We start from the raw sequence: 27,106 nt of genomic DNA, 5'->3' as shown, positions 1-27,106 counted from the left end.
GTGGGCTGGAGCTGGCCGGAAGGGAGAGCCGCCGGGAAGTGCCCGCTGACGTCAGAGGGCGGCCAAGTGGCGCAACTGAGCTCCTACCCATTGAGTTCCCATATTCATGCGGGCGGGGGTCGGCGCCAAAACACGGGTGGACCACTGGCTGGAGGCTGGTCTGTCCCCAACGGTAAGTATGAAGATCCTGAAAAAAAGGTTGGTAAACATTTTTTTTCCTACAGCAACTTACCTCAATGGGGTCCCCTGAAGGTCTTCCAATGGGTTTTTTCCTGATGATTTTTCTTTGCAGGTCATTGACCCTACGTGGGCCAGTCTCCATCCTCAGTGGCACTTGGGCGGCAAGTGCCTTTGCTGCTGAGATTGAGAGCTCCCGCCGGCTGCCGCCCAGATTGGCAGCATAAGTCCCTCATTTGCCGCCCGCCGCCCTTTGAAGGACCTTCACAATGAATATTCCACCCAAAGTACAGTCAGGTACCTCGGCGGCTATCGGCGGCCCTTTTAACGGCTCTTGGGCGGGCGGGGGCCTTCACCAATTTCGGGCCCTAGGGATGGACAATAAATGCAGTGTTGCCCAATCCGGAGAACAAATGGGTGAAAAAAATAAACCTTGATCGATGTAAGAAGTCCTCACCAAATCTAGGGATGTGCTTTAACCAAACATAACGTCTAAATCCATCTGTATTCTGGGCAGTTCATTAGCAGGGTACCGCTGCTATCAATACTGCATGTTGTTAAACGCCCATTGCTTGCTATTAAGGGTTAGTGCTACTCTGGCAAGAGAGGTGTTTAAAGAGAGCCAACACCTGCAAGTATTACCATCATAGGACGGTCAGTAGTGAAACAGATTTTCTTTATTTTATCTAGTCTGGTTAAGAATTTCAAAGCAGTGAGATTTCACATCTCAGCTCAAAGTGCCACAGGATTGCGAATGCTGCTGCATCTCAAGGTTTTTAAAGTTCCACAATTTATAAAAGTTAAAAAAAAAATGCAGTTCAGTAAGGGAAATGATACTGAACTGTGCATAATGTAGAAGGAAATATAGGACTAGAAAATGAGTAATAAATGGCTATCAACTCTGTCTCCTTCCTGAGAGCCTTTGTTGCAAAATGAATTGTGTGATTCAACTTTTGTCACAAAGAACTTCCTTCAAGTAAAATACTCAGACAGGATGCTTGTGAAACTGACCCAAGTCAGTATTACTGGCAGCTCAAGGAAGGGTATGACAACTGTGGCACAATACCTGACCAATTACCTCAATCATTCAATGGAGAATGAAGCAACATATTAGCAATGCACAGTAAGGCTTGAATTTTTTAAAACAGTATTTTAAGGGTTCCTCAAGAATAAATGGTACTATACTAAGCCATGCAGATCCAGAGCCTAACAGGTTTGATCTCAGATCTGGGTTGAGATGGCTGATCTCAGACAAAGTAGCAATGGTTGTATAATTGGCCTTACTTGGCCTATTGGATCATAAGAACATAATAAGAAATAGGAGCAGGACCCTCGAGCCTGTTCCGCCATTTAATACGATTATGGCTGATCTGATCATGGACTCAGGTCCACTTCCTCGCCTGCTCTCCATAACCCTTTATTCCCTTATCGGTTAAGAAACTGTCTACCTCTGTCTTAAATTTATTCAATTGACCCAGCTTCCACAGCTCTCTGAGACAGCGAATTCCACAGATTTAAAACCCTCTGAGAGAGGAAATTCCTCCTCATCTCAGTTTTAAATGGGTGGCCCCTTATTCTAAGGTTATGCCCCCTAGTTCTAATCTCCCCTATCAGTGGAAACATCCTCTCTGCATCCATCTTGTCAAGCCCCCTCATAATCTTATACATTTCGATACCTTTCCTCCAGAAGTCAACCCCTCATCTCATCACATGATCATAAAGACATAGGCCGCGATTTCGCCAACCGTGGTGAGTCTGGGGCGGCCGGCATTGGTGGTAGGTGGGGAAAGCATTCCCGGTTCCAGCCCGCCCTCTCACAACAATCTTCCCTAGATTGGGCTTGTTAAGCCTGCCCTGCGAGGTTCCCAGCCAATTAACAGGAAACAGGTCTGATGATGTAATTTTATGATGTGTCATCAGCCGGTTTCCTTAAAGGAACCATGGCCAACTTTTTTTTGACAGTTGTTCTGACTTTGAGATAGAAACATAGAAAATAGGTGCAGGAGCAGGCCATTCAGCCCTTCTAGCCTGCACCGCCATTCAATGAGTTCATGGCTGAACATGAAACTTCAGTACCCCCTTCCTGCTTTCTCGCCATAACCCTTGATCCCCTGAGTAGTAAGGACTTCATCTAACTCCCTTTTGAATATATTTAGTGAATTGGCCTCAACTACTTTCTGTGGTAGAGAATTCCACAGGTTCACCACTCTCTGGGTGAAGAAGTTTCTCCTCATCTCGGTCCTAAATGGCTTACCCCTTATCCTTAGACTGTGACCTCTGGTTCTGGACTTCCCCAACATTGGGAACATTCTTCCTGCATCTAACCTGTCTAAACCCGTCAGAATTTTAAACGTTTCTATAAGGTCCCCTCTCATTCTTCTGAACTCCAGTGAATACAAGCCCAGTTGATCCAGTCTTTCTTGATAGGTCAGTCCCGCCATCCCGGGAATCAGTCTGGTGAACCTTCGCTGCACTCCCTCAATAGCAAGAATGTCCTTCCTCAAGTTAGGAGACCAAAACTGTACACAATACTCCAGGTGTGGCCTCACCAAGGCCCTGTACAACTGTAGCAACACCTCCCTGCCCCTGTATTCAAATCCCCTCGCTATGAAGGCCAACATGCCATTTGCTTTCTTAACCGCCTGCTGTAACTGCATGCCAACCTTCAATGACTGATGTACCATGACACCCAGGTCTCGTTGCACCTTCCCTTTTCCTAATCTGTCACCATTCAGATAATAGTCTGTCTCTCTGTTTTTACCACCAAAGTGGATAACCTCACATTTATCCACATTATACTTCATCTGCCATGCATTTGCCCACTCACCTAACCTATCCAAGTCACTCTGCAGCCTCATAGCATCCTCCTCGCAGCTCACACTGCCACCCAACTTAGTGTCATCCGCAAATTTGGAGATACTGCATTTAATCCCCTCGTCTAAATCATTAATGTACAATGTAAACAGCTGGGGCCCCAGCACAGAACCTTGCGGCACCCCACTAGTCACTGCCTGCCATTCTGAAAAGTACCCGTTTACTCCTACTCTTTGCTTCCTGTCTGACAACCAGTTCTCAATCCACGTCAGCACACTACCCCCAATCCCATGTGCTTTAACTTTGCACATTAATCTCTTGTGTGGGACCTTGTCGAAAGCCTTCTGAAAGTCCAAATATACCACATCAACTGGTTCTCCTTTGTCCACTTTACTGGAAACATCCTCAAAAAATTCCAGAAGATTTGTCAAGCATGATTTCCCTTTCACAAATCCATGCTGACTTGGACCTATCATGTCACCATTTTCCAGATGCACTGCTATGACATCCTTAATAATTGATTCCATCATTTTACCCACGACTGAGGTCAGGCTGACCGGTCTATAATTCCCTGTTTTCTCTCTCCCTCCTTTTTTAAAAAGTGGGGTTACATTGGCTACCCTCCACTCCATAGGAACTGATCCAGAGTCAATGGAATGTTGGAAAATGACTGTCAATGCATCCGCTATTTCCAAGGCCACCTCCTTAAGTACTCTGGGATGCAGTCCATCAGGCCCTGGGGATTTATCGGCCTTCAATCCCATCAATTTCCCCAACACAATTTCCCGACTAATAAAGATTTCCCTCAGTTCCCCCTCCTTACTAGACCCACTGACAAGCACTGCACAAAGGTGCATGGCTGCACCCAGGCTCTCCCATGACTCCCTCCAAATGCTTATGGAGGGATCAATTTGGAGGGAGTCACAGCACACAGATGTTCTCTTCCCTTCCAAAGGGCAGAAGAGACCACCTTACGACACCAACACAGCCTGGTTGCACAATGGAGGGCACAATCGTGGCTCAGGTTCCAATTTTTGTCTTATAACATTCCTGTGAAGTGACTTGGGACATTTTACAAAGGCGCTTTATAAATATAATTTGTTGTTGTTGTTGTTGTCCGGAGGAACTGGCTGCAGTGGTGCAAACTTTCAATGATCTCAGTAGATCATGAAACGTTTACTGCAAAACCACACTCAACCTCATCCTGCTGTGCCACTCATCACATCCCCATCACTCTGCCTTCCCTACCTTACTCCTGCACATCCTTACTCACACCAACCCATCTTGCACCTCCACCCATCCCACTCCCTCTATCTACATTATCACTCCCCCATCTCACTAGTCACCCCTCACACTCACCCTCATCCTAGTTCAAGTATACCAACTAACAAAACACAAGGGTAAGCACTTGAGTGTTTTAGCCAATGTTCCTATAGAGTTTCTGCAAATGTGTTGTCAAACATTAAAATCTTTATTTTCAACACTTTGTGTTCTTGGACAGATTTGTGTGCACCTTTGGAAGTGGCTTAGTGAGTTGTAGTGAATGGTCAGACATAAAGTTACCCACACAATGGTGATGAGTGTGAAAGGATTGGCTTGGGAATTGCAGGGATGATTTATAGTGCTGGTGTGGGGTGGTGTGAACCTGGCACATCATGCGGCAGCCAGGGTGTGCAGCATCAAGTGAAGTAAATGCGGCCATGGTGAGTCCATCCCTGGCATCCCGAGCAGCAATGTGGTCGGGTGCTGATGTCCTATGTACTGTGTAGCACGAGTTGATTGCGGATAAGGTTGGTGCTGTTGTTGGTGATACTGGTGTTGGGCTGATCGTGGTGGGATTTTGAGGACTGTGGTGAGATTTTGAACACCGATGCTGCTGGAACAGACGGCAGCTGAAGTTGAGATGACAGAAGTGATCTGTCAATGGTGAGAGAGGCTGCTCCAAGGAGATGACAGTGGATAGAGAGTTCACTGCAAACTCTTCCAAACTGCATGCAGCTCAAAAGTGTGTTCCAAATCCTGAAGGCTTCAGCTTCTGAGATTGGAAAGTGAACAGCTGTGAAATAGCAGCTTTTATACCATTTCTGCAGCTATCAACTATTCAAAGCAATGGAGAGTCATTGAGAACCCGACACACTTAACTGGCGTGAAATCTGAGGGGTGGCAAACTTGTTAAAAACTTGGTAAAATGGCAAGTGCCTGGTAAAATTCATTTAAATTACCTTTAAAGTACCTCTTAGCAATCTTAATTGGCTGGCCCACCACTTGGTGTTGGGTCTGCAATCCGCAGGCATACCCGACACTTGAGAAACTGACATGGAGGCGGGTTCAGAGCAGACTTCCGACCCGCTGTCAATCAGGGCCCACCTCCAAACCCGCACACGCAGGGCTTGGTAGATTCCGGCCTAAATATCAGTTAGGATTTCCACTCCTGACTGTTGTGCAATGACTCTCTGTTAGAAAGTTTCATGGGTGGCCAATTTTAGACTTCCGCCCAAAACATAAGAATATGAATAGCCCATTCAGCCTCTCAAGCCTGTTAGGTAGATCATGGTTGATCTGTATCATTGAAATTTACAACACAGAAGGAGGCCATTTTGGCCCTTCGTGTCCGTCCAGTATCTTTACTCCTTTTACCTGCCTTGGTTCCATATCCCTTAATACCCTTACTTAACAAAAATCTATCAATTGCAGTGCTGAAATTATCAATTGACCTCCGGCCTCAAAACAGTTTTTTTGGAGAGAGATTTCCAGATTTCCACTACCTGTAGTGTGAAGAAGTGCTTCCTGACATCATCCTGAATGGGCTAGCTCTAATTTTAAGGTTATGCCCATTTGTTCTAGACTCTTTCTATCTATCCTATCAAATCCTTTAATCATCTTAAACACCTTAATTACATTACCCCTTAATCTTCCATCTACAAGGGAATACAAACCTGTCCACACAATTTAACCCTTTTAGCCCCAATATAATTTTGGGGAATCTGCGCTGCATAGCCTCCAAGGCCATATATCCTTCCTCAGGAGTGGTGTCCAGAACTGAAAGCAGTACTTCAGGTGTAGTCTAACTAGAACTTTATACAACATCCACCCCTTTGTATTCCAGCCCCCTTAAGGTAAAGGCTAAAACTCCATTAGCCTTATGATCAAATAGACTGTCCAGAATCTGTGTTGAGGTACACATGTCATGATTTAGGTGAGGTGCCAGTGGGAGCCCATCAACTGTGAAATCATATCCCAGTAGGGAGTCAACATCTTTAAGAATGGAATCGGAGAGGGCAGAAAATTAGCGATAAAAGAAGCATGAGGGAAAAACACAAAAACAAACTGAACATGGAATACCTAGTGGCTTAGTAGCTAAATGAATTATCTTTAAGCTTGTTGATAAGGGCAGTGGTGGGGATATTGCAGTTGGTCTCAGTGACCTTGGGGTAGGAAGGGGAGAAAGCAGCAAGGATTCTCCCACTTTTGATCATTATCCAGTGATCCCTACTGGAAAGTGCGGGGATGGACACAGTTCCTCATGTTTGAATAGTCTACTGTCATTCGGTGGGGGGGGGGGAGAGGCGTGATTTCTCATCAGTGCGAAGTTCCAACAGGATGCCCACCCCTCTCTATCTGCCTTAACCCTAAACTATTTTCCTGGATCAGGACTCATTGCATATGCATGGTGGGCTCCTGGCAGGATTCCCACTGTCAAGAGGTAGCCCCGATCCATTGGAGCCACTGTCTTCAGGGAAAGTAAGAACATTTAAAAAAATACAATGCAGAAATAATAATTATTCATTCTACTTATCCAGAATCAAGTGCAATATATTGTTAAATGGTTGAAAATGCTCCGTAGCATGCTTTTATTTCATTTTAACCATAGCTTTGTGGTTTATTTGGATCCTTATCTGTACTTAACATCTCCCTCATTTTAATACTATTACATTTGGAGGCAGTTAAATGACATGAGGAGTTGCCTTAGCTTTCTTGGAAGGGTGAGATAAATGGGCTGAGTGACGTTCTTTATTTAGTGCATTTCTTTGTCATATATTGTTAGGATGGTAGCAAATTTGCTTTTCTTGGAGTTGACTAGTGCAACAAAATAAATTGTTGAAGGTAATTACATACAATTGTCAATATTAATTGGCTCTATCTCAATCTTAAGAGTCATAAATGATTTGCCAATCTTAACCTTTTTGAGCTGTTTGACTATCCTTTTTAACTGGTTCATGGTCATAATATATAAACAAAGAGCTGTGCCCCTCATTTTCTGTTATGCATTTTCAAGGAAAAAAATTGCTCTTTTATCCAAAGAGTGATGCCTGAAAAATGTCCTGTGTGCGTAGAGGAACTGATATATAACTACTAAAATGTCACAAGTAAGGTGATTAAACTATGATAAAGATAATTGGGGAGAAGTGAGAAGATGACCCAAGGTGAAGTAATCCTGCAAAGATTGCTATCAAAAAAGTTCAGCATCAACGGGTCAACATTTAAATGTCATGCTGGCATGTGCTTTTCACATTGGTTCCCCTAAATCTTGTCCCTAGAGATTCAATTTCCCTATCAGATAATTCACCACAGTATCTAACCTTTTATTTCCCCCATGCCTTAAACGGTGCATCCTGCTGATTGCTGCACTTCTACCTCCTGGTCAACACTTATCCACTCAGCAGGAAGTCTTTTTCAGATTCAGGGCCACAAATCTTTTTTACATTTTTCCTTTCTCACTTGTTTTTTTTTTAATTTGGCATCAGATATCGTAATTACAGATGCAGTAAACCAAAACATTTCCACACATGACTGAAATGAAAACCACCTGCTAATCTTAAAGCAGCCTATCCACACATTAATTTAGGAAAAACATATGAGTTACACAGCCCTCTGTCCAGTGAAAATGCAGCTCTGCACATGTTTACTTGCAACCAGATTAAAAGTAACATTTGAATCTAATAGTCTTCCTGCTTGTCAGCTGTGGCTCAATGGGTAGCACATGCGCCTCTGAGTTAGAAGGTTGTGGGTTCAAGACCTACTCTGGGAACTTGAGCACATAAATCTAGGCTGGCACTCCAGTGCAGTGCTAAAGGGAGTGCTGCACTGGCAGAGGTGCTGTCTTTTGGATGAGATGTTAAACCGAGGCCCCGTCTGCTCTCTCAGGTGGACGTAAAAGATCCCATGGCACTATTTTAAAGAAGAGCATGAGAATTATCCCTGGTGTCCTAGCCAATATTTATCCCTCAATCAACATAACAAAAACACTATGGGCTCAAATTTCCCCAACCCCTTTTTCTGGCGCCCTCACCCGAGGTGCGCCGCTTTTGTCCACCTCCAAGCGCGCCGAAAATCTTCCTCCTGATTCTGGCCACACCCCAGCCTCTCCTCGGTGATGGCATAGCGTGGCCCAGTAGATTGGAGGCGGAGCCAGTGCCGGGACCTCTGCACATGTGCGCTAGAGTCTGCGCGCATGTGCAGTAGCTCCTGGCAGCCGAATCTGTGAGTGCGTGCTGCAGGTTGTTGGGAGGGGCCCGAAGCCCCTCCCACACAACCTGCCCTGTCCAGACGGGCTCCCTCATCGGCGGTCCACTGCGTTCCCTAAGGTAGGACTTCTATTTTTTGATTTGTTATTTACTGATTGATTTATTGCTTAGTACTTTGGTCTTTGTGCTTTAGGTGCAGGGTTCCTTCTATTTTTTATTTGTTAATTAATTGCTTATTACTTTTAGTGCTTGGTGCAAATGTACTGCTTTGTTTAGTGCTTGGTGCTTTAAATGTATTTATGCTTCTTTAATGTGTTGTGGAGGTGTTTAGTGCTTTGCAAGGTCCTTTTCCTCGCCCACCCCCACCTCCCCCCCCTCCCCCGTCCCCAATCTCTGGCTGCCTGCGTTGATTTCTTAAGTCACTGCAAGGTTTTTCTGAACGTACAAGAGTTCCAACTTACGCTGGCCTAAGTTAGCTTGGAATAACTTTTAGCTGGCTAAACTTGCTTAAATGGCCAAAACAGGCCCCTTTTGAAAAAAAACGAAACTAAAAAAAAACCTTTCTAACTCACATACACTGGCGCAAATTAAATGGCCAGAATTGCAACTAAAAAGATAGTCAGAATAATCAAGTTGCTCAAAAAAAAATGAGTGACTCCTGGGGAAATTTGGGCCCATTATCTGGTCATTATCATTGATGTTTGTGGAAGTTTGCTGTGTGCAAGTTGGCTGCTGTGTTTCCCACATTACAACAGTGACTACACTTCAAAAACTACTTCATTGGCTGTAAAGTGCTTTGAGATGTCCGGTGGTCATAAAAGGCTCTATATAAATGCAAATCTTTTTGTAATCATTCTTATGTTCTTGCAGCTAGACTATGCTAAATGGTGTTTTGCAATATTATTAGTTCTAGGATTTAAAAAAAAAACTGCTACTAATGGATATTTAAATATTTAAAAATAGCTTTAAAAGTTGATTAGGATTCAACATTCCTCGGGGATCCAATGACAATGCATTGAACAGCGTGAGCATTGCTGAGAGTGATGGACTAAGTACTAAGATGTCGTGTCTCAGCACTCCTGACTTCTCTTAAATCCATTCAGGAGGCCAGTCATTAATGAGTAGATTTGAAAATCTATTTCATGCAAAGTAAGTTAAATAATGAGGGGAAAAAAACTCAGACAATGTATTTTGAATAAGAGGTATTTTAGTGGGAGATTATCACATCGATTTAACTAGCAATGTGATAACTGAATTTTCACTAATCATTGCTGGACTTTTACAGTTTGTGTAGAAATGTTAAAGTTGTGGTGAGGATGTTGATTATCTGTGTGACAGCACCATCTGAATGCTAAATTCTCAGACCTTACAAAGTCAAAGGTTTGCATCCAAACACAAAACTCAAATCAGCATACACAGTGAATCAGCCAGAAAAAACTGCTTGAGATCTCCATGAAAGAAATGCAGACTTATATTCTCTAACACTGTATTACACCTCTTAGAAACACCCCAGAGTACTTCATACACAGTTAATTACTTTGTGCACATCATGATTACTTTTTAATTACAGGTGTAAAACGAGCAACGAGACTCAATTTCGGATACCAACTCTCGATTCTGGATGTGAAATTTCTGTTCCCATTCATTTTGAAGAAGAACATTGCCAAAGGTGCATTCCTAGAAAAGACAATCCAATCATAGAAACCCGTTTGCCCAAATGCCATTTTTATTTGTTTAAACAGATAAGGTCAACAATATAGTGTGTTACTTGCTGTCAGTTAACTAGTTATTATTTTCATACAAGGAGATCTTAAATTACTTTGATGTATTTTTGTCTTTCCATTTAACTTGTAGCACTGGTGTTATCTTGACTTGTTTCGTTGGCATTATCCTGATCTGCTCTCAAGATGAAAGAAAAACAAACCTTCTGTTTAAGCTCCTACACAATAAAACTGTCAATCTCTTCTGACGCCCTTTTTCAAGATTTTAACTGCAATCTCAGAATTCTTGTCTCTGCACACTTCCACACTCAGAATGATATTGGGGCTAAAAGGGTTAAACATGAGGATAGGTTGCATATACTAGGCTTGCATTCCCTTAAGTTTAGAAGATTCATCTAATTGAGGTGTTTCAGATGATTAAAGGATAGACAGAAGGAAACGATTTCCTCTGATGGGGAGTCCAGAGCAAGGGGGCATAACTCTTAAATTAGAGCTAGGCCTGTCATGTATCCTACATGGCTACTGTTGGTACTATCACAAGGTGTGCCACCAGAGGGCACATCAGTGGGAGACTTGTAGGTTACCTGTACAGGTGTGCCTGGCCTAGAATAAAATGCAGGCCACCAGGTGTGATTCTCAATCTGGAGTTAGCAAATAAAGGACTAAGGTCACTACAGTTCAAGTACAACACATTGCCTCTTGGAATGATTATTAGACCATCTAAGAACACAACAATTGGCGATGAGATTACGAACTTTCACGCAGAAATGGCTACCCTTGGTACATTGCAGCAATTCGCTGATGATGATTGGGACGCCTTTGTGGAGAGACTCAAACATTTCTTCACAGCAAACGACCTGGCAGGAGATGACCCAGCCTCACTGGCTGATAAGTGCAGAGCTATCTTGCTAACCAGTTGCGGGCCCACCGTCTATGGCCTCGTCAGGGACTTGCTGGCACTAGCGAAGACAACGACCAATACATACAAGGAGCTTGTAACCCTGATCCATGAGCAACTCAAGCCCAAGGAGGGCATCCTCACAGCCAGACACCGGTTCTACACCCACCGACGGTCCGAAGGCCAGGAATTCACGAAATGTGCAGCAGACCTCAGGAGGCTGATGACACCCTGCGAGTTCGGCGACCACCTCAACGAAGCGCTGCGGGACATTTTTGTCATTGGAATTGGCCATGAGGGCCTTCTTCATAAGCTACTATCGGCGGATACCACATCACACTGCAGAAGGCCATCTCCATGAGCCAGGCATTCATGACCTCGACCTGCATCTCTAGGCAGATGACTCACCCTCAGGACTCAAACCCAGCAGATACTGTGCACAGAGTGGCACCGTTTAGAGGCTGGACTGTTGAGGTCGAACCCTCTCAGGGAAGAGAGAACAAGCCCCCGAGTCCCTTAACTCAGAGTCCACTGAGGGGAGGCTAATCTAGTAGCTCCATGCTGGCATTGTGGAGGGAATCACAGGGCTCACCAGTGCCGCTTTAAAGACTATGCATGCAAAGGCTGCAGCACAAAGGGCCACCTCCAGCGAATGTGTAGGAGAAATATGACTCACTGTGTCGATGAAGAGTGTGCAGATGGCCATGAATCCAGCGCTGATTATGAAACGATAGGCAGAGAGGCAGCTAGGCCCCACGATGAGGTATATAGCATGTTTACCTGCACCACCAACTGTTCCCTGCTGAAGATGGAAGTCGAGATAAATGGCGTTCCAGTTTTCATGGAAGTGGACACAGGGGCGAGCCAGTCAGTAATGAATCAAGAAGCCTTTGAGAGGCTATGGGACAATCAAATTGAACGACCCAAGTTGATCCCAGTTCAGGCAAAGCTGTGCACTTACACCAATGAAATTATCCCAGTCGTTGGTAGTGCAAATGTAAAGGTACTCTATGATGGCGCAGTGCACAAGTTACCTCGTGGATTGTTGCAGGTGATGGACCAATGCTGCTCAGCAGAAGGTGGATGGAGAATATCCATTGGAAGTGGGAAGATTTCAACCCTCCAGCGATCGACGTCCTCCGTGTTCGGAGGCACAGCAAGCCCTCACTTGAGGGTGGACCCAGCACCAGAGAGCAGACCAGCACAGCACCCGAGGCACAGACTGCTCAGCATGACTGCGTGGAGATGATCCAGCTGAGACGACCCGAACACACCTTCCAGGCTCCAGTGGCAGGACTCCAGAGGAAGAAAATTGGATCCAGAGGCAACTTCCCGGCTTCGGTGGCAGAACTCGAGGAGAAGAGGATCAATACAGTCAACTTTGCGGATGGAGGAAATATGGCGCCCAAACCACGAGGTGAGGCGCTGAAGAAAAAGATGGCCGTGGCCAGACCACGAGGTGCAGCGCTGATGGAGCAACACGTGGCACCAAACGGAGAAGAGGATTGGAGTAAAGCAAGCAAGGCTCTCTTAAAGGAGGCCTGCAACCCACTACAATTAATGGGACAGTTCCACACACTCAAGCAATGTAATAGCAACTGTAAGTTAGAGACATAGGGCCCAAGTTTCCACATGATTTGCGCCTGATTTTTAGGAGCAACTGGTGGAGAACGGACTATCTTAGAAATCACAATTCTCCACATTTTTTTTTCTGCAGTTCTAGTCAGGTAGAACAGTTCTACTTTGGAACAGAATTTTTTCTTCAAAAGGGGGCGTGTCCGGCCACTGACGCCTGATTTGAAAGTTTCCACAGTGAAAACGTACTCCAAACTAAAGTAGAATGGAGCAAGTGAAGATTTTTGTAGAACTGAAAAAACCTGTTCTACACATTAAAAAATCAGGCGCAGGTTACAAATTAGGCGTCCAGAACGAGGTGGGGGGGGAGGGGGGGGAAGGGAACTCATTAAATTCTACAATAAATCCTTATTTATACTTCTACAAATATTATACAAATAAATCCAACCTGAATAAACATTTATAAGCAAAGAAAAGATTAAATAAAACATCTTCCTACCTGTGTGAAAGTGCTTCAGGCACAGAGAATGCTGCAGTCAGCCTGAGGCACCCGTTCTTCCCGCGGGAGTGGGGGTGAGGAGGCGCCCGTTCTTCCCGCGGTGGGGGGGAGGGGAGAGGAGGCGCCCGTTCTTTCCCGTGGGGGGGGGGGAGGCGCCCGTTCTTTCCCACGGGGGGGGGGAGGCGCCCGTTCTTCCCGCGGGGGGGTAGGAGGCGCCCGTTCTTCCCGCGGGGGGGGGTAGGAGGCGCCCGTTCTTCCCGCGGGGGGGGTAGGAGGCGCCCGTTCTTCCCGCGGGGGGGGGGGGGAGGAGACAGTGAGAAGGCTGCAAGTGCTGATGTGCTGATGTGCTGATGGCAATAAGCTTTTATTAAAAAAATGTTCAAAAATTAAACAGCTACAAAGAACTACAAAAATGGCCGAATGCCAATGTTTTTTTCACACTGAGCATGTGCGAACGCTCCAACGCGCACGCGCAGCGTTGCCGGCAGGAAAAAACTAATTTAAATAGTACCCGCCCCCTCCCACTTACAAAATCGCCGCGAGTGTAGGCTCCGCCCCTTTGGGTGCCGCGCCAGGCAGACAAGGAGCTGCAGAACGCTCCAGAATCGCAATTTTTTTTTTAGGCGCCGTTTTAGGCGCGAAAAACGGGCGCCCAGCTCGGAGGGGCGCCTGTTTTTTATCGTGTGGAAACTTGGGCCCAAAACGTGTAACTGACGATCAGAGTTGTGTTCATGCAATAAGCAAGGAAAAGTCACGCGATCATGTAAAATGTCTAAGTGATGATCTGAATTGTGTACTTGCAACCAGAAGGAAAAGTCGCGCGATCGGGATCGGAACTACAGTGCATCCATCATAAGTAATGAAAAGTTGTGTGATTTCAACTGCACGCAGCCAGCGTCCTGGGAACCAGTGTTATGCACCATGGAGTGTGCCCACAAGCAGCCAACACACACGAGCTGCAGAGCAAGCGACCTCAGCAGGGCAACGGCACCGGTATCGATACCCTGCCCCTGATCAGCTCCACCTCTCAGGCACCCGAAGGCACCAACTGCCACAAGCTTGAAAGAGCAGACTGTGCTAAGGCACAGTCCCCAGACCCCATCGCCACCAAGGCCATACCCATAAACGAAGGGTCATCCGCTACAGTTCCCCCAAAGGGGACTGAGACCAGCCAGGATCCCAAACCAAACAACACCCAGGCCAGCGAGTCAGCAGTTCCCTGTGCACTGCTAGACGACAGCTCCTCAGGGAGCAGCAGCGATCCAGGGAGCAAAGAAAGGACAGGGAGGTCACAGGCATCTGTGAACTTGCCCGACGCTAGGAACCAGGCAACAGCCACAAGAGCAGGCAACTTGAGCCAACGGGTTCCCACTGCCAGCACTGGGCACCCCGCCGCCACCAGACTGCAGGGGCACCATCCAACAGTTCTGGAACTAGTTTGTCCTTACGCACAGGTCACTGCATCGATAATGTATCTCACCAGTCTAACGTGCTTGTCTCACAACGGAATCACAAATGTAATGCAACCTTGTTTTTCTGAACTTGAATGTATAAGAATGCAATGAGCCTCCGGCATAATCTATATGGGGGGTGGGGGGGGTAGCAGCGGGGGGAGAATGGAGTGGTCAGGGACGCACACAAACAGCAACTGCCAGCACTCTACTGCACCAACCACTCACCCAAGATTGAAACTGTTATATATGTATACTTGTATTTACTCTGTACAGCCAACAGAGGGCTCATCCCCTGGAGTCCCAAGGGATCCCATAATCCCTTGGGAGAACAGGTATTTAAGGAGGCTCCACAGGTTGGAGAGGCACTCTGGAGACCTGCAATAAAAGACTACGGTCACACTTTACTTTGAGATCACAGTGTTCAGCCTGACTCGTTCTCCATACACAACAACTGGTGACGAGATACAGATAGCGAACTCAAAGATGCAGAGAACAGTTGGCATCCTGGAGAAATTCTCAGAGGGAGATGATTGGGAAACTTTTGTGGAGCGACTTGACCAATACTTGGTGGCCAATGAGCTAGATGGGGAAGATAGTGCTGCCAAACGAAGGGCGATCTTCCTCAGCGTCTGTCGGGCACCAACGTATGGCCTCATGAAGAGTCTGCTCACTCCAGCGAAACCCACGGAGAAATCGTACGATGATTTGTGCACACTGGTCCGAGAGTATTTATACCTGAAGGAAAGCGCTATGATGGCGAGGTACCTGTTCTATACCTACAAAAAGTCTGAAGGCCAGGAAGTGGCGAGTTATGTCGTCGAGCAAAGACGCCTTGCAGGACATTACGAATTTGAAGGACATTTGGAGCACAATCTCAGACTTTTTCGTACTTGGCATTGGCCACGAAAAGATACTTCGCAAACTTTTGACTGTAGAGACCCCAACCTTGAGTAAGGCCATAGCGATAGCCCAAGCGTTCATTACCACCAGTGACAATACGAAGCAAATCTCTCAGCACACAAGTGCTGCTACAAGTACTGTGAACAAAGTGATGTTGTTTTCGAATCGTAACGTACAGGGCACGTCACACATGCCTGCAGCTACACGTCCACAGATGTCTCTGAGTCCATTATCAAGGGTGATGAATGCAAGGCCATTAACACCTTGTTGGCGCTGCGGGGGTGATTATCGTTTCCATTCATGCTGATTCAAAGGGCTTACGTTTGCAAGGATGTGGATCAATGGGACACCTCCAATGAGTGTGCAGGTGAGCTGCAAAGCCTGTTAAACCTGCAAACCACCATGTTGCATAGGAGGACGGATCCACAGAGGATCATGATGAACCAGAGCTTCAGATCGAGGAGGCAGAGGTACATAGGGTGCACACATTCACCACAAATTGTCCCCCGATAATGCTGAATGTTGAACTAAATGGACTCCCGGTGTCAATGGAGCTGGACACGGGAATGAGCCAGTCCATCATGGGCAAAAAGACTTTTGAAAAGTTGTGGTGCAACAAGGCCTCAAGGCCAGTCTTAACTCCAGTTCGCATGAAACTAAGAACTTACACGAAAGAACTGATTCTTGTAATCAGCAATGCTACCGTAAAGGTCTCCTACGATGGAGCGATGCACAAGCTACCACTCTGGGTGGTACTGGGAGATGGTCCCACACTGCTCGGCAGGAGCTGGCTGGGAAAGATATGCTGGAACTGGAACGACGTCCGAGCGCTATCGCCTGCTGACGATACTTCGTGTGCCCAGGTCTTAAACAAATTTCCTTCACTGTTCGAACCAGGCATTGGGAAATTCCAAGGAGCAAAAGTGCAGATCCACCTAATTCTGGGGGCGCGACTCATCCATCACAAGACGAGAGCAGTACCGCACATGATGAGAGAAAGGGTAGAGATCGAGCTAGACCGGATGCAAAGAGAGGGCATTATTTCCCCAATCGAGTTCAACAAGTGGGCCAGTCCTATCATCCCAGTCCTCAAGGGAGATGGCACCATCAGAATCTGTGGCGATTACAAAGTAACTATCAATCGTTTCTCCCTGCAGGACTAATACCCACTACCAAAGGCCGACGATTTCTTTGCAACGCTGGTGGGAGGAAAGACGTTCATGAACTGGATCTGTCTTCAGCCTATAGGACGCAGGAACTGGAGGAATCATCAAAGGCCCTCACCTGCATCAACACGCACAACGGTCTTTTTGTTTATAACAGATGCCCTTTTGGAATCCAATCGGCGGCGGCGATATTCCAGAGAAACATGGAAAGCTTACTGAAGTCGGTCCCGCACACCATGGTCTTCCAGGGCGACATCTTGGTCACAGGTCGAGCATCTGCCGAACCTAGAGGTGGTTCTTAGTCGACGCAACTGCGTGAGGCTCAGTTTAAAATGCTCGAAGTGTGTTTTCCTGGTGCCTGAAGTGGAGTTCCTGGGAAGGAGGATTGCGGCGGATGGTATCAGGCCCGCCAACGTGAAGACGGAGGCAATCGAGAATGCACCGAGGCCAAAGAATGTGACGTAGCTGCGGTCATTTCTGGGAATCCTGAACTACTTTGGTAACTGCTTACCAGGTCTCAGCACACTGTTAGAACCACTGCATGTCTTACTATGAAAAGGGGACGAATGGGTTTGGGGCAAAAGCCAAGAGAATGCCTTTGTAAAAGCGAGAAAATTGTTATGCTCAAACAAATTGCTTGTGTTGTACGATCCATGTAAACGTTTGGTACAAGCATGTGATGCGTCGTCATATGGCGTTGGGTGTGTATTGCAACAAGCTAATGATTTCGGAAAACTGCAACTGATTGCTTATGCATCCAGGAGTCTGTCTAAGGCTGAGAGATCCTACCGCATGATTGAGAAAGAAGCGTTAGCGTGTGTCTATGGGGTAAAGAAAATGCATCAATACCTGTTTGGGATAAAATTCGAATTGGAAACTGACCATAAGCCACTTATATCCCTGTTCTCCGAGAGTAAAGGGATAAATACCAACGCATCGGCCTGCATCCAGAGATGGCCGCTCACGTTGTCTGCATACAAATATGCCATCCGCCACAGGCCAGGCACAGAAAACTGCGCCGATGCTCTCAGTATGCTGCCATTGCCCACCACCGGGGTTGAAATGGCACGGACCGCAGATCTAGCCATGGTTATGGAAGCATTTGAGAATGAGCAATCACCCGTTACTGCCCGGCAGATCAAAACCTGGACAAGCCAGGACCCCTTATTATCTCTAGTCAAAAGCTGTGTGCTTCACAGGAGCTGGTCAGGTGTCCCAGTGGAAACGCAGGAAGAGATAAAACCGTTCCAGCAGCGCAAAGATGAAATGTCTATCCACGCAGACTGCCTTCTGTGGGGCAATCGAGTAGTGGTCCCCAAGAAGGGCAGAGACACCTTCATCAATGACATCCACAGTACCCACCCAGACATCGTAATGACGAAAACGATAGCCAGATCCCAAGTGTGGTGGCCCGGTATCGATGCAGGCTTAGGGTCCTGCATTCACAGATGTAATACATGCTCGCAGTTAAGCAATGTAACCAGGGAGACGCCGCTAAGTTTATGTTCTAGGCCCTCCAAACCGTGGTCTAGGGTACACGTCGACTATGCAGGCCCGTTCTTGGGTAAAATGTTCCTTGTGTTGTAGACGCGTACTCCAAGTGGATTGAATGTGAGATAATGTCGGCTAGCACGTCCGCTGCCACTACTGGAAGCCTGCGGGCCATGTTTGCCACACACGCCTACCCGATGTCCCGGTGAGCGACAACGGGCCATGTTTTACCAGTGCTGAGTTCAAAGAATTCATGACCCGTAACGGGATCAAACATGTCACATCTGCCCCGTTTAAACCAGCGTCCAATGGTCAGGCAGAGAGAGCAGTGCAAACCATCAAGCAAGGCTTGAAGAGGGTAACTGAAGGCTCACTGCAGACTTGCCTATCCCGAGACCCCACTCACTCACTGGGATCCCACCTATTGAACTGCACATGAAAAGAGCACTTAAGATAAGGCTCTCGTTAGTTCACCTTGATCTACATGAACAGGTAGAGAGCAGGCGGCTTCAACAAAGTGCATACCATGAGAGCGCAAATGTGTCATGCGAGATTGAAATCAATGATCCTGTATTTGTATTAAATTATGGACAAGGTCCCAAGTGGCTTCCCGGCACTGTCGTGGCCAAAGAGGGGAGAAGGGTGTTTCGGGTCAAACTTTCAAATTGACTCATTCACCGGAAACACTTTGGTCAAATCAAACTTAGATTCACAGACTATCCTGAACAACCCACCTTGGACCCTACCTTTTTTGATCCCCCAACATACAGGCCAGTGGCAACCGGCACCACTTGTGACCACGAAGCAGAACTCATCATCCACAGCAGCCCAGCAGGGCCCAACACACCAGGCAGCCCAGCAAGGCCAGCTGCAAAGCAGCCCAGCGAGGGCCCAACAAATAATTCAACAACACCAGCTTTCACACCAAGATGGTCAACCAGGACAAGAAGGGCCCCAGATCGACTCACATTGTAAATAGTCACACTATTGACTTTGGAGGGGAGTGTTGTTATATTTGTATACTTGTATTTACTCTGTACAGCCACCAGAGAGCTCATACCCTGGAGTCCCAAGGAATCCCATAATCGCTTGGGAGCACAGGTATTTAAGGAGGCTTCACAGGTTGGTTGGCACTCTGGAGACCTGCAATAAAAGACTTAGGTCACACTTTCCTTTGAGCTCACAGTGTTCGGTCTGACTCTTTCTCCATACATAACAGAAACGACTTGCCAAGCGTCAATCAGATAGAGCCCAGATAGAGCTAAACCCAAAGCACAATCAATGCAGAGGGGATTTGCACTAAAGGCTTAGGGAAAAGTGATGTCATGTATCCTACATGGCTACTGTTGGTACTATCACGAGGTGTGCCACCAAAGGGCACAGCAGTGGGAGACTTGTAGGTTTCCTGTACAGGTGTGACTTGCCTAGTATAAAAGGCAGGCCACCAGGTGTGATCCTCACTGGAGTTAGCAAATAAAGGACTAAGGTCACTACAGTTCATGTACAACACATTGCCTCATGGAGTCATTATTAGAGCATCTAAGAGCACAACAAGGCCAAATAGGGGTGATCAGGAAGCACTTCTTCGAACAACGGGTAGTGGAAATCTGGAACTCTCTCCCCCAAAAAGCTGTTGAGACTAGGTCAACTGAAAAATTCAAAAATGAAATTGATAGGTTTTTGTTAGGTAATGGCATTAAGGGATATGGAACCAAGGCAGGTAAATAGAGGTAAGATACAAATTAGCCATGATCTAAATAAATTGCAGAACAGGCTTGTGGGGCTGAATGGCCTACTCCTATGTTCCTCCTTGATAGGAAATCTATGAGTTTGTCTCAACAAGCTATCTTGTTACCATTGTTATGGCCCCTTCGCTCATGTGCGATATCCTACCTTAGTTTGAATGCACTAATTGTACATTGCCTACTTACTAAAGGCAAAAATTACCAAAATCAAGAATAGAAAATCAGCTGGGCTGGCAGGATATAAATCCATCCTAGGGGATATATTCCTTCACATTGTCTCTTGGTCAGAAAAATATAATTAGATGGGTTGGCAGGATTTAAAAGGGCCAGCTGATCCGCCAGCGGATGACGGTTCAAATTGAATTGTATTTTGAATTTAATAGAGGAGCCAGAAACTTTCCAGTGGGGCATTCTCCCTCACATTGCCACAGTGAATCAGGAAAAGAAAATCAGGACAGCCAGGTTTAAAACAGGTGGCCAATCCACTATTGCCTGCCGATTAAAGTCCAGCACGATGTCTGTTCAGAATTTGTTGCAGCATCTTACTTGACAACTCTCCTCTGGATTTAACGTCTCATCTGAAAGACGGCACCTCTGACATTACGCCACTCTCTCAGTACTGCAACTTAATGGTGTGCAAATCCTAGAGTCTTGTTTGAACCCACTATCTTTTGGCTCACAGGCTAGCATGCTATCAACTGAATCAAGCTAAATGGCTGAAGCTATTTAGTAAAATAAAACTGGGCTGAAAAAGATCTTTCTGCTGAAATATGTTTTAAAGTTCTCTGTTCCACGTGTTATATTAGAATATTATACACCTGTATTAGACCATATTGGGGTTTGCCTTCTGCAAATAAAGAACATAAGAAGAAAAGCATAAGAAACATAAGAACATAAGAAATAGGAGCAGGAGTAAGCCATTTGACCCCTCGAGCCTGTTCCGCCATTAAATAAGATCATGGTTGATTTGATCATGGACTCAGCTCCACTTCCCTGCCTGCTCCCCATAACCCTTTACTCCCTTATCGCTCAAAAATCTGTCTATCTCCGCCTTAAATATATTCAATGACCCAGCCTCCACAGCTCTCTGGGGCACAGAGTTCCATAGATTTATAACCCTCTGACAGGAGAAATTTCTCCTCATCTCAGTTTTAAATGGGCGGCCCCTTATTTTAAGACTAAGGGCTAAAACCTCCACTTTTGGGCTTATCGCCCAAAAATGGGTGTTATTTCTGGCATGGCTAGTAAAAAAGGGTTTTCAGATCGCCGGCTTCTCGCCCATTTTCAAAGTACCTAGTCTCCATTATTTTAAATGGGTGTTACCACGAGCAATATGAAAAGGGTAGTAGCGTTCAATTTTTTTAACCTTCTGCCGTAAAGTGTGGCCGTCCTTAGCAACAGCATGGTAACGCTCGATTCCCACGATTCAGGAGGTCAAGGATCATCATGGCATGCGCAGAAGAGGAGACAGAGAGGGAGTTCAGAGGGACTGAAGGCATGTATGGCTGTGGTGTGCGCTTGTCTGGCTGCAAAAAGCCTACTAAGCACCAAGACCATAGTTGGCACCGAGTTTTTGTCCAACAATTAAGATATAACATGGAAGGGTTGGAGGAGGCCCTGGAGCTGGTAGCCAGGGACACTGGTGGCAGAGGGCTTCCAGTGGTCCTGGAGCACAGCACTGCACCCCAAGGTGCCACGCCCCCATTGCCAACCACACATGAGAGCCAGCAACAACATCTTGCTTCTGGCTCGGAGCAGGTTCCCACCTTGGGGCCGTCCTCTCCCGTATATCTCAAGCAACGTTTCGGCCGTGACCACCGCCCCCACCAATGAAGCATCGCCTGAGGAGCTCCTTAGTCAGGCGGCTTGGAGTCAGGAGGGGAAGGGGAAGGGGTAGAGGTGGAGAGGAGAAGCGGGCCGGGATGGGGGGTGTGAGGAAGGGTTGGTTTTTACAGAAATACTGATGATTTCAGACTAATGTTCATTTAAATGTTTTTTATTTAATAAAACTGTGTAGCACATTGGCTCAGATAGCTGCACCATTACACACTGGTGATTCCTTAACATCAATGGTATAATTATACTTAACTTCAATCAACTTAAACTTTAACTGTCACAGAGGTGATGCCCACCATTGATGTATGACTTGCACACCCAGCAGTGTGTCAGCCTTGTAAAATAACACCAACGTTCTTTCAGGCAAAGTTATCATTGATGAGCTCCTGACGTAAGACTCTTGCAGCTATCATGCCACCATGGGTCCTTTCATGCGGTCTACAGGGGGGCTGAGGCATGGCTTCAGCATCAGCCTGATTGTCTGGGCTGAAGTCAGTGTCCGCCTCCTTGTCCTCCTCTTCCTCTCTCTGGTGAGGTGGACTGTCAGACTCATCAGGCAATTCTTGTCCCCTCCTGATAGCCAAGTTGTGCAGCATGGAGTACACCACCACGAATTGAGCTACCTGCTCAGGGTGGTATTGGAGCTCGCCTCCTGAGTGGTCCAGGCATCTAAAGCCCTGCTTCAACACTCCAATGGTTTTCTCCACGATATTGCGAATTTCTCTGTGGCTCTCATCGTATCGCCTCTTGGCTTCGGTGTGGGTGTCACGCCGGCAGGTCATCAGCCAGGTGGCAAGGCCATATCCTTTGTCACCAAGCATCCAGCATTGACCTTGTGGCTGAGTGTTAAACAAGTCAGATACAGTGTGCTTACACAGGATGTGAGCATCATGGATGCTGCCTGGAAATTGAGCATTCACTGCCAGTATAATTTGCTGGTGGTCGACAACCAGTTGGACATTCAGGGAGTGAAATCCCTTGCAGTTCCTGAAAACCTCTGCATCCTGAAAAGATGCCTGCATCGCGATGTGTGTACAGTCTATTGCTCCCTGCACCTTGGGGAAGTGTGCAATTCTGGAGAATCCTAGAGCCCTCTCACTCTTTGCCTCCCTGGTCATAGGGAAACTGATCAAGTCCCGCCTGCGTGCGTACAGGGCTTCAGCGACCTGTCTAATGCAGCGATGTGTGGCATGCTGATAAAGTCCGCAAATGTCTCCAGCTGTGGCCTGTAAAGAACCCAAGGCATAGAATGACAGTGCCACGGTGAGTTTGACCTCAACAGATAGTGCAGTACTGATGGTGCTGGCAGGCTGAAGATCTGCCCTTATCAGCTGGCATACCTCAGTGATAACCTCTTTGTGGAAGCGCAGTCTCCGAATGCAGGTGGTGTTGAGCAAGTCGAGATAAGAATGCTTCTCCTTATACTTGCGGGGGGTGTAACATCTTGTCCTCCTCATCAGTCTGTCAGGTCTTACATTGGGCACATAATGCAGTGGAGCGTACCTTCGGTGACCTCGAGTCTGCTGCATGTAATTGGTCACCAAGAGAGGGTGAGAAAGGACAGACCCCATTGCAGTGACTCTCTGTTTTCTATCGATTGGTCACAAACAAGGAATGTCCCGATGAAGACACCTATTCAATTCCAATCGGTCACTGTATGGTCAAGATGTTTGTAGAGATGTTCACATCAACTTCAATGACCTGCAGAGTACATCCGAACTCCATCGAGATTGAAGCACAGCAGCCTTTTAAAGGATGCCACATGTGATCGAGAAAATGGCGTGCATAATGCTGTAATTAGTTCCGGGTAGTTCCACTTTTTCTGGGCAGTTTTTTGGGCGAGCGATATTGTGGGCGATATGTGTGCGAGGTGCTGAAATTGACGTTGGCCAATCTCATGGTCGCTAGTTTCGGTAAATATGCTCTTTACGACAAAAAACAGTGGGCGGTCGCTAATATTAAATCCCGGCATTAAATCAGTGCGGAAAGTAATGCTGGCCAATGTTATGGATGTTGATTTTGCCCATTCTGATGATTCCACCCAAAAAAATTGGGTGTGCGGTAACATTTTTTCCCAGCGTTAAGCACATGAGGAAAGTAACGCTCAGCGATAATTTTCTGAAAAATGCCCGTCAGTTTCCATTTTGTGCAAAAATGGGCAATATATGGGCGTTACACGTCATTTCAGTGGTAAAATGGGCATTAAGTGGGTGTTAAGCATGCAAAAATGTCCCCTAGTTTTAGTTTCCCCTATGAGTGGAAATATCCTCTCTGCGTCCACCTTGTCGAGCCCCCTCATTTTCTTATAAGTTTCAATAAGATCACTCTCATTCTTCTGAACTCCGATGGGTATAGGCCCAACCTACTCAACCTATCCTCATAATTCAAACCCCTCATCTCCGGAATCAACGTAGTGAACCTTCTCTGAACTCCAATGCAAGTATATCGTTCCTTAAATACTGAGTCTAAAACTGTACGCAGTACTCCAGATGTGGCCTCACTAATACCCTGCACAGTTGTAGCAGGACTTCTCTGCTTTTATACTCTATCCCCCTTGCAATAAAGGCCAACGTTCCATTTGCCTTCCTGATTACTTGCTCTACCTGCATACTAACTTTTTGTGTTTCATGCACAAGGACCCACAGGTCTCTCTCTACTGCAGCACTTTGCAATTTTTCTCTATTTAAATTATAATTTGTTTTCTAATATTTCTGCCAAGGTGGATAACCTCGTATGTTCCCATATTATACTCCATCTGCCAAATTTTTGCCCACTCACTTAGCCTGTCTATATCCCTTTGCAGATTTTTGGTGTCCTCACAATTTGCTTTCCCACCCATCTTTGTATCATCAGCAAACTTGGCTACATTACTCTCGGTCCCTTCATCCAAGTCATTAATATAGATTGTAAATAGTTGGGGACCCAGCACCGATCCCTGCGGCACCCCACTAGTCACTGTTTGCTAACCGGAAAATGACCCATTTATCCCGACTGTTTTCTGTTAGTTAATCAATCCTCTAACCGTGGTAATATATTACCCCCAACCCCGTGAGCTTTTATCTTGTGCACCTGTGCACAAGATTGAAACACCTGTGAACTTTTTGGCATGGAAGCACGTCATCCTCGACTCGAGAGACTGCCTATGATGATGATATCTTGTGCAGTAACCTCTTATGTGGCACCTTATCAAATGCCTTCCAGAAATCCAAATATACCACATCCACTGGTTCCCCCTTATTCACCCTGCTCATTACATCCTCAAAGAACTCCAGCAAATTTGTCAAACATGATTTCCCTTTCAAAAAACCATGCTGACTCTGCTTGATTGAATCATGCTTTACCAAATGTCCCGCTGCTGCTTCCTTAATAATGGACTCCAGCATTTTTCCAATGACAGATGTTAGGCTAACTGGTCTAAGGTTTCCTGCTTTTTGTCTGCCTCCTTTTTTTAAATAGGGGTGTTATGTTTACGGTTTTCCAATCTGCTGGACTACCCCAGAATCCAGGGAATTTTGGTAGATTACAACCAATGCATCCACTTCTCTTAAGACCTTAGGATGTAAGGCATCAGGTCCTGGGGACTTGACCGCCTTTAGTCCCATTATTTTACCTCGTACTACTTCATTAGTGATATTGATTGTATTAAATTCCTCTCTATCTATAGCCCCTTGATTATCAACTATTGGGATATTTTTAGTGTCTTCTACCGTGAAGACCGATACAAAACATTTGTTCAACATCTCTGCCATTTCCCTGTTCTCCATTATTAATTCTCCCATGTCATCCTCCAGGGGGATCAATATTTATTTTAGCCACTCTTTTCCTTTTTATGTACCTGTAGAAATGCTTATTATCTGTTTTTATATTTCATGCTAGTTTGCTTTCATAATCTATTTACCTCTCAATAATTTTTTTAGTCGTTCTCTGCTGGATTTTAAAAATTTCCCAATCCTCTGTCCTCCCACTAGTCTTGGACACATTGTATGCCTTTGTTTTCAATATGATACCCGTCCTTATTTTGTTAGTTAGCCACAGATGGTTATCCCTTCTCTTACAGTGTTTCCTTCTCATTGGGATATATTTTTGTTGTGAGTTATGAAATATCTCCTTAAATGTCTGCCACTGCTCTTCAACCATCCCATACTTTAGTTTATTTTCCCAGTCTACTTTCACCAACTCTGCCCTCATACCTTTGTAGTCCCCTTTATTTAAGCTTCGGACACTGGTTTGAGAACCAACTTTCTCTCCCTCCAACTGAATTTGAAATTCAACCATATTATGGTCACTCATTCCTAGAGGATCTTTTACTATGAAATCATTTATTAATCCTGCCTCATTACACAGTACTAGATGTAAGATAGCCTGCTCCCCGATTGGTTCTGTAACGTACTGTTCAAGGAAACTATCCCGGATACACTCTATAAACTCCTTCTCAAGGCTACCCTGAACAATTTGCTTTGTCCATTCAATGTGAAGGTTAAAATCACCCATGATTATTGCCGTGTATTTTTTTACATGCCATCATGTTAATAGAATTGAGCAGTTTTTTCAGCAGAAGGGAGAAAGTGGCAAGCAAACAAGATGCCTGCCACCGAACCAAATGGCTGAAAACTTCCACTTCCTAAGTTCCAAGACTGTGACAATGAAGGTTTTACTTACTGGTTCAAGAGCTCCTCCAGTGAAGGAAGAAGTTTGTGAGCAAAAAAAGGCTTATGTTCTGTTTTAAAAAGGAAAACTAATAATCTTGTTTTGATCTTAAAATTTTTCCCATCATTGGAAAAGGTCAATATTGGTGCAATTAAAACTTGGTGCACAACCAAGTGGGAAAGTAAGGGACACATCAGACTAGAAATATGACCGTCATTGCCTGCATTGGCAGCTATAAACGAGAAGTGAAAGCAAAGAGATATTATTTGCACCTCCTACTTTTAAAAATTCCACCCAGCAAAGTGAGCTTTTAAAACATTGAATTACACCAAATTGCACCATCTGTAGTTAGCTACTGAATTGTAGATTCATTAATCACATTTGCTGTTATTAACTGAATGTTGTTTATTCTCCAGACCTCATTAGCTTACTCCAACTAGTAACTTAACTGAAATATAATGAAGCCCAGATTGGAGAAAGAACATGCATTTATACAGCACCTTTCATGCCTTCAGTGCTTCAAAGCCATTAAATTATATGAAGTGCAGTCACTTGTTTAGTTGGCAATCACAACAGCCAATCACACATCAAGGTCTGTAAACACCAATTAATTAAATTAGCAGTATCTGTTTTTGTTACTGTTGGCGGAGGGATATATGTTGGCCAGGACAACAAGACCAGACCCTTTCTCGTCTTCAAATAGTGTCATAGGAATTTT

Source organism: Pristiophorus japonicus, chromosome 12 (assembly GCF_044704955.1).
Source record: "Pristiophorus japonicus isolate sPriJap1 chromosome 12, sPriJap1.hap1, whole genome shotgun sequence".
Classification (NCBI taxonomy): Eukaryota; Metazoa; Chordata; class Chondrichthyes; family Pristiophoridae; genus Pristiophorus; species Pristiophorus japonicus.
This window is presented reverse-complemented; position numbering follows the sequence as displayed.